Here is a 7363-nt window from a genome sequence, read left to right as displayed (position 1 = left end):
CGTGCAGGCCAGGGGCCAGCTATGTGGGTTTTGACTATTGTTTGCCTCGCATCGCCTTGGCCCTTGGCTGTGCATGCTGGAGGTCAAAACTCATGAACCAGACTAGGCCTAGACGCCTAGTAAAGTTTGCGCGTTCGATTGCACGGTTGGTGCCAGCTTTTGTTGCCGACCGACCTGCCTCACGCCAGTCAAACTCAAGGAATTTGTTTCCGCTTTCAAATCCAATTGATCAATGATATACAACAATCTCTCTATTTCTTTTTTTATACTTTCCATTTTGATTTTTCACGGAGCTGCATTTTCGTTTTTGGTAGTAGAATATTTCTACATTTCTGTTTATAGACAAACATGTCAGTCTCTAATTCCTATTGTATATATCAACGGCCGGCACCACATATACACGACCGTGACGCCGGCCATCGTCATCATGTGTTGCTGTCGCGAAAACGGACCGGCCTTTCACACCAATGAAGCCCATGGGCCTGGACCCTGGAGGCCCATGCAAACCCAGCGCTGTCTTTGCCCAGCTGTGAACGGGTGTTGTCCTATGTAAACGGGCCTATTCTCCTTGCAACAAGGGGCGGCTCCCAAATGCTCACCTCGGCCTCGTTTAACATATTCAGGAAAGATGATCTTCTAAAAAAACATATCCATGAGCGAGGACAGACCGTGATACCTCGGGAGCATTTCGATGAACACGATGGCAGCGCCGACGTTGTTGTCGTGGGATGTGCCGATCTCGGTCGTCAGTGGAGCGAGTGGAGGAAGGCCGCTTCATTTCACGGTCTGCTTCCTCTTCCCGCCGCCCACAGTCCTCGTCCACATCGCTCCCACCTTCGAACGAGCTCGCGAAACGGGAGTCACCATGACATTGGCCGGGCTAGCAACAGCGGTGGCGGCCGCCACAGTAGCACCTAGGGCGACGACATGGGTGCCCAAGCGCTTTCTCTTCTTGGAAACGGCCGGATCACCTACGAATACTGGCAGAGCCATGGGAGGTGGGTGTTGAGGCCGCGCGACATGGCCGGCGGGAGCTCGAAGAGGTCCATGGCGTCGAGTCCGGCATGCGGCGGCGTAGAGGTAGTGGGGACGCAGATTGGCGATGACAAGTGCGCAGAAGCTGGAAAAGAGGGGGCTGAAACTTCGTTCAGCCAAATCAAGAGGGGAGCGGGGTCGCACTCAGTTTCTCCGTGGAGAACGTGTATATACCGTCCAGCGAACAAATTTCAGAGCCCCTTACTGCTTTTTACGGGTCGCGCCCTTTTACGGGACTAGTAAAAGTGCACGTGCCACGGACGTGTAATATTAGATATAAATTAAATTTAGTATGATTATAAAAATGACAACCTTAAAATATAACAAAACCTTCACACATGTTTATGATAATGTACTTATGAAATATTTAGGTAACCGAAAATTTAAAATAATTAATTATAAGAACAAAAAAGCTTGAAGTCTGAACTAAAAATTCTTTCACACACACATCTCTTAGCTCTCACGTGTCTAAATGTTGAATTAATAATTTTTCTAGTTTTTTTCGTTGAGCTACTTAAATAGGCGCATGGCTCAATGGTGTAACCACCATTTCGTACAAATATGACATGGTGTAAAATTCATGAAGGGCAAAATGGAGGGTAAAATGAATAACAAGATCTATGAAATAGATTTTTTTTAAAATTACAATGACACATAAATAATTTAGAAAATAATTGAAATGACAAAACACGTTATTTACTCCAAAATGAAGGGACATCATCAACCATGACGTAAAACAATATCATGATATCATCGAGTGAAATACATATTTAGTAATGTTAGACAAAACATCTGAGGTAAAGTTTAACATGGAAAAATCACATCATAATCTATGTGCCTACATAATTTTGATGATTAATTTAGTGCATATTCAAGTGAAAACTTCGAAATAATATTACTAATAGTTTTAATTATAATTCAAAAGCAAACATGATTTTAAAACTCCTAATATAATTTCGATGTTTGCAAGACCTTTTTCAGAACTGAAACAGAAGAGATACTCGATTGGCCGATTCCTAAATTCTTGAAATTTAGTAGAAAATTATATAATAGGTCACTACAAGCGTAGAAGAAAATAAAGAAGAGGTAAATGTAGGTGATGTCGCCCACAGCATGTTCTGGAATCGGAGCCACGCACTCACTATCCTCCCTCTCTCTCCCAGTCGCTTCTAGCATCACCTCCTCTGCCTTCCGCCGACGGAGCTTGGGCCTCCGCTCCTGCCTCCAGCAGCTAGCAAGAGGGCCGCTGCCTCCCCGCAGCTGGCGCGAGGACCGTCTCCACTCCAGCCTCCCCCCTTCCCCGCCGCCCCCGCGAGCTTTTGGCTCGTGTGATGCCTCCCGCCGCTTGCGCCGTTTCAGCACGCCGACGGAGGCGGAGGCGCGGACCTTCTGTCCACCGGATCAGCGTCCATGGCGATAGTGCACGCGCTGGAGGGATCCACAGCGCTTCATCCTTCTCCCGTGGGACGAGCTGGTGTATCGACGCAAGCGCCAAGAGACGCCGGCGAGGAAGCTCTGGTCCGGCGGTTTGGCCGTGTCGCGAGCCTCCCAGAGTGGATGGTCGACGCGCCTTCCCACCTCACCGCAATCTCTACCGGAGAATCCTGCCCGACAGATCGCCCCCATCCTAGGTTCGTCAGTTCCCTCTCATCTCCACACTACTTGAATAAATCCCCAGTATTAGGTGATAACACCATCGTTCAGTCTGTGCAGTTCATATGCCTTCTCCCAATTGTAAATAGGTTGGTGTCGTGCACTGTAAGCTTTCACATGGATGATTTCCCATCTCAATGAAATAGTATTGGCTAATATGTAATTGGTACTACTGATTGTGCTCGTTCTGTAGTATTTTGTGGTCATTCCAGGTCCACACAAGAACCACTAAACTGATCTTTGGTAATTGCTATTTTTTACAGGGATCATTCTTCCATCGTGCTCTTTTTTAATACCCCACTTAGGTTTCTTCACCATTTACTTAATACTGAAGTATCAAAGTATGAAAAAAAGTCTACAATGCTTAACTCGTTTTCTGCATTTCAACTGTTTAATAGGTGTATGGTATTGCTGAATTCATGAAATCTAGTGGAAGTCATGGAATGCATTTCCAGTATGATACCAATTTTGGGCATGGCATTTGCTTTTGATGACCTGCAATGTGTTGTTTCAGGTAATTATAGATGATACTCCACTTGGAAACTATTTTGACATGTACATATGTAGTTGTCTCGTAATTCTTGCTGTAACAATGTCTGCTCTTAGTATATTTTATTGTTGCTACTGTATGTATTCATCTGGTACACCTGCAATCATTTAGGCTTTAGCATATTATTATCAAGTCATAGCCTCACTCTCCCTTGGGTAGGCATAACAAAGGTAGGATGTATACACAGCCACTTGACAAGTTTGGTACAACAAGCATTGAGTTTGGAGTCATGAGCATATGCAAATTGATGTACCTTCTTTGTGGGCAGATGTTGGATTTTTAGGTTCGTCGGCTGTGTTGGAACGAAGGCTTCTCTTGCGGTGTTTGATCATCGACGAATTGGCTCGAGATTTATTTATGCACTCAAGAGTTCAGGGATGTTCGTGGTTCGGACTTTGGAATAATGTGTGGACTCGGTGCAGTTGATGCTGCTGCTTTCCGTTACCATGTCCCTATGCACCAGCCGGGAGAAAGAAATAAGTAAATCAGCCAAAACACTTGTCAAGCAGAAATTTATTGGTTGCATGTTGTGCTCTTGTCAAGCAGAAACCTTTTAGTCAGTGAATTAAAAAACAGAAAATTCACACAAAATCAAGTTTTTTTTGCAAAGATATATATCTCACCTGTGAAAGAGATAAGAAATTACAGCTTCGGCTGATGCTTTTACCCGCCTTTGGTACAAATTCGTGAAATACCATCCATTTTCATCACAATAGAAAATCAATCGGAATATGCTCAATTAGATACCCATAATCGAGATATGATTTAGCAAATCCATATACAATAATAATAATTTTACTGAACATGGAAGCCGAGATTTCATCCCTTTTATCGCAATAGGCAGTTCTTCACAGTCAGTCACCAAGGTGTTGTAATTAAGTCCAAGTGTAGTATCAGTTCTTATTCAGTTCTGAACTACGTCCAAGTGCTAAGTTCTTATACTTTGCATATAGTTGCCTACTTTTGAAGCAAATCAGAGCAAATTTACTTCAGTGCTATGCTTCCTTTTGATAGTCATAAAGATTATAAATGAAAATTTGCAATTATTTGCTAATTGAATGATCAACGGTGTGTTGAAGATGTTTTTTTCAGCTGGGATGTCAAGATGTTAGACTGAACTATCTCAAATTGGCAAAATGAGCATAACATAATATTTATCCACTTCTTTGCTAAGGTATGAGAGGCTAGGCATTTTTCATGGGCTCAGCTCTGTGTATGGCTCTGGAATGAAATAGAGTGCTGCTCGTTTCTCTCTCTTATTTACATGGGATGTGGCAGTGTTGACATGCCAGTCCATAGTTGTGAAGGGGCATGCTCTGGATCTAGAAGTTTACATCAATTTTACAAAGGATAGCAAATAATTCATTTTTTTTTCTTCCTAAGATAACTTGTCATCTCTTATTAAGTGAAAATGCAAGGAATGCTTGTAATTATCGAAATGGAAACACGCCATGGGCGTATGAAATCTTTCTACCATACACACATTCATCTACTTAGTTTTTGTTGATCCAAAGCAGCGCATATTGAATGATTAAAATCACATCCACAATCCTGCTATCATAGTTTATATTAGTTTATATTTTTGTACAAAATGTAGTGAAGTTCTGATGTAGAGGTGGTTACATTGATTATTCCCAAGCACAAGTGAATTGCTGATTTTTGTGCTGACAACAGATTTGCACATGGGCTTTACCAACGTACTGACCAACCATTTTCCTCTCCGCCATTACTATTACCATTTTAACATTACCATCATTATCATGTTCAAGCCGGCAGGAAACCAAATTAAGAGAAGGATGACAGCAGGGTTCAAGCAGAAAAACCTGTTTCGAAATCTAAATCTGCAAGCTTGCCATTTCACCTTCAGTGGAGCTGTGATCCTAGCCCACCCCAAGGGGGTTGGCTATCTGTTGCTGTTGGACTGTGGTCCCCGAAGCTCTTCCAAGTGTTGTATGTGTGAGTGGCAGCCAGGCCAGCATATGAATTCCCCTCCTATTTAGAGCTTCTCTATCTGTGACAACGTATGATAGAAAGTTAGAAAGAAAATAGATGGCAGTATGTGCACTTCTGAAAACAAAATTTTGATTTTGCAGACTTGTAAATTGAAAAGAGAAGCTGCAGGGATGCAGCGTTGGTTCCACCCTGGGCGCCTGTTGTCGATTTGTGGACGGGTGTTCGGCAGGCGGCGGCCGGCGGTGCAGAGCAGACGCCCGGCGCTGCATTGGTGGTTGTCGTTCGGGACAGGCGGATGGCGGGACGGTTTTACGTCGCGGCCTAGCGGAGCAATGACGTTGATCGGCAGCCGGCGACCGGCGGTGTAGAGTGGGCTGTCGTGCGCGTGAGTAGCGTGGCGGCGGCAGGCCGGTGTGGACGGCGACGGAGGCGTCGGCCGGTGGTGCAGAGGATGCTGTCGTGCAGTCAAACGTTTGCTGCAGTTAGGCTCTGTTTTTTTCTTCTTTCTTCTGATCGGTAGTGGGATAGAGCAGTTCCGCAGTTTATTTTTTCTTCCTTCTTCTGCTTCTGATCGGCCAGTCCGACAGGGAGTGTCCGCCCTTGTTTATATCGTTGGATGGATGATCTATGGATGAGATCGTTTGGATCACCACCCTCTCTCTCTCTTTTTATATTATATATTATATATAGCAAAAGTGTCCGTGCGTTGCGACGGCAGAAAAAATGCATTGCAACAGGTGACGATCACCTGCCACGTGGCGCTAATAACATGTTTAAGTGTTGCAACGATGACTGCATTATCATTGTTGCCTCCATCTCCATCTGGTTGATGAAGTGTTTACATAAGCACTTTTCCATCGTGCAATGTATACTCCGATTGTTCGGTCTCCCGTGTGTTTGTTAAACAAAACGTATTTTCCTCACAATATGTTATCGTGTCTAGGACCTCGAAATGGTCGACAAAGATGACAACAACGTCCGGAGAGTCATTGTCAAGGTCATTGCGGCTTAGAGGTGGTATATTAGTGTATATAATATAATTATATTATTTGGAATATATTTTTTATTTTTTTGCAAGAAAAAATCAAATTGCTTTTCTAAAATGTGCACAGTAGAAAAATTGACATAAATTAAAATTAAAAGTAAATTAAACATGAGCTTGATTTGCCAAAAAAAAAAACAATTTTGCAAACACACAAAACAACCTTAGCTGACTACCTTCGGTTAATTTTTTTTCTCTCTTCCAAACATCATCTAGCGGTACAGTTTTCGCTGGCCCGCGTGTCTGCATCTCGTTTGATAAGAGTACAAAATCACCTGTAGCCTATATGGAGCCAGCGTATGAGTCTGACCGGTCAAAATCCCCAACCAAGACGAAGCGCAACAACGCTAGTTGCTAGATCTTTTTTTTTTTAGCCTAGTTGCTAGATCTTTTTTTTTAGCCTAGTTGCTAGATCAGTTGACCCCAACGTTGATGCGCTGGACCGCGGCCTCCACTCTCCAGCCGTCCACCTTGCCACCGGACTTTGGCGTCCGGCCGTATTCACGACGCTCAACCATGGCGTCTATGGGCAAAGGTCAAGCAGGACGTCCATGTGCAGAGCTCGACGGCTCGACCACGTCTCTAACTTCCATCCGCTCGGCCGCTTCCATCCGGCTCTGCGGTGACCCAGCATACCACTGCATGTTGTAGTATACAAGTCGTTGATATGATCTTTGCGAAGGGACTTCTTCACAATTTGCCATATCCCTCAGAGTGGTACAACAGAAACATTGCAGGTCATAACACTCCTTACTTTATTACAAACATTGTCTTAACAAGTTGGAATTCTCACAGGTCCTATGAGAACACCCTAAGATACTACTTAAGTACGATTACAACTCATAACAAATATAAAGAGCTCAACAACTTATTTAGGTAAGTTCTACGTTGCTCGGCTCTATGATGCTAGGGTATGTCACTACTCCTCCACCTCCGTGTCATCTGGTCCGTAGACTATCCCATAGTCTACGCCTTCCACTCCGCCGGTAAGATCAGGTTCTTCATAGACCAGCTCGTAACTTCCTTCTGGTGCTCCATCGTTGATAGTCTCCACTTCCGGATCACAGTCTAGCAAGGGTGTCGAAAGAAAGTGAGTACAGAGGTACTCAGCAAGTTCTAAAAGAATAAAA

The 7363-nt window shown here is 43.9% G+C and overlaps 1 long non-coding RNA gene across 3 annotated transcripts; it reads left to right on the top strand.

Annotated features, from left to right (window-relative positions):
* Positions 1–2131: 2131 nt before the first annotated feature.
* Positions 2132–5840, top strand: LOC127312239 (uncharacterized). Of its 3 annotated transcripts, XR_007858212.1 has the most exons (5): positions 2132–2666; positions 2952–2993; positions 3087–3202; positions 3507–5194; positions 5332–5840. It is a non-coding gene; the product is annotated as an uncharacterized lncRNA (long non-coding RNA). The 3 variants fall into 3 exon arrangements; XR_007858209.1 differs by lacking the exon at positions 2952–2993; XR_007858210.1 differs by having other exon boundaries at positions 2132–2993.
* The last annotated feature ends 1523 nt before the right edge of the window (positions 5841–7363 follow it).

Source organism: Lolium perenne, chromosome 1, assembly GCF_019359855.2.
Source record: "Lolium perenne isolate Kyuss_39 chromosome 1, Kyuss_2.0, whole genome shotgun sequence".
Lineage (NCBI taxonomy): Eukaryota > Viridiplantae > Streptophyta > Magnoliopsida > Poales > Poaceae > Lolium > Lolium perenne.
The sequence above is the reverse complement of the archived record's forward strand: the minus strand, read 5'-3'. Positions and strand labels throughout refer to the sequence as shown.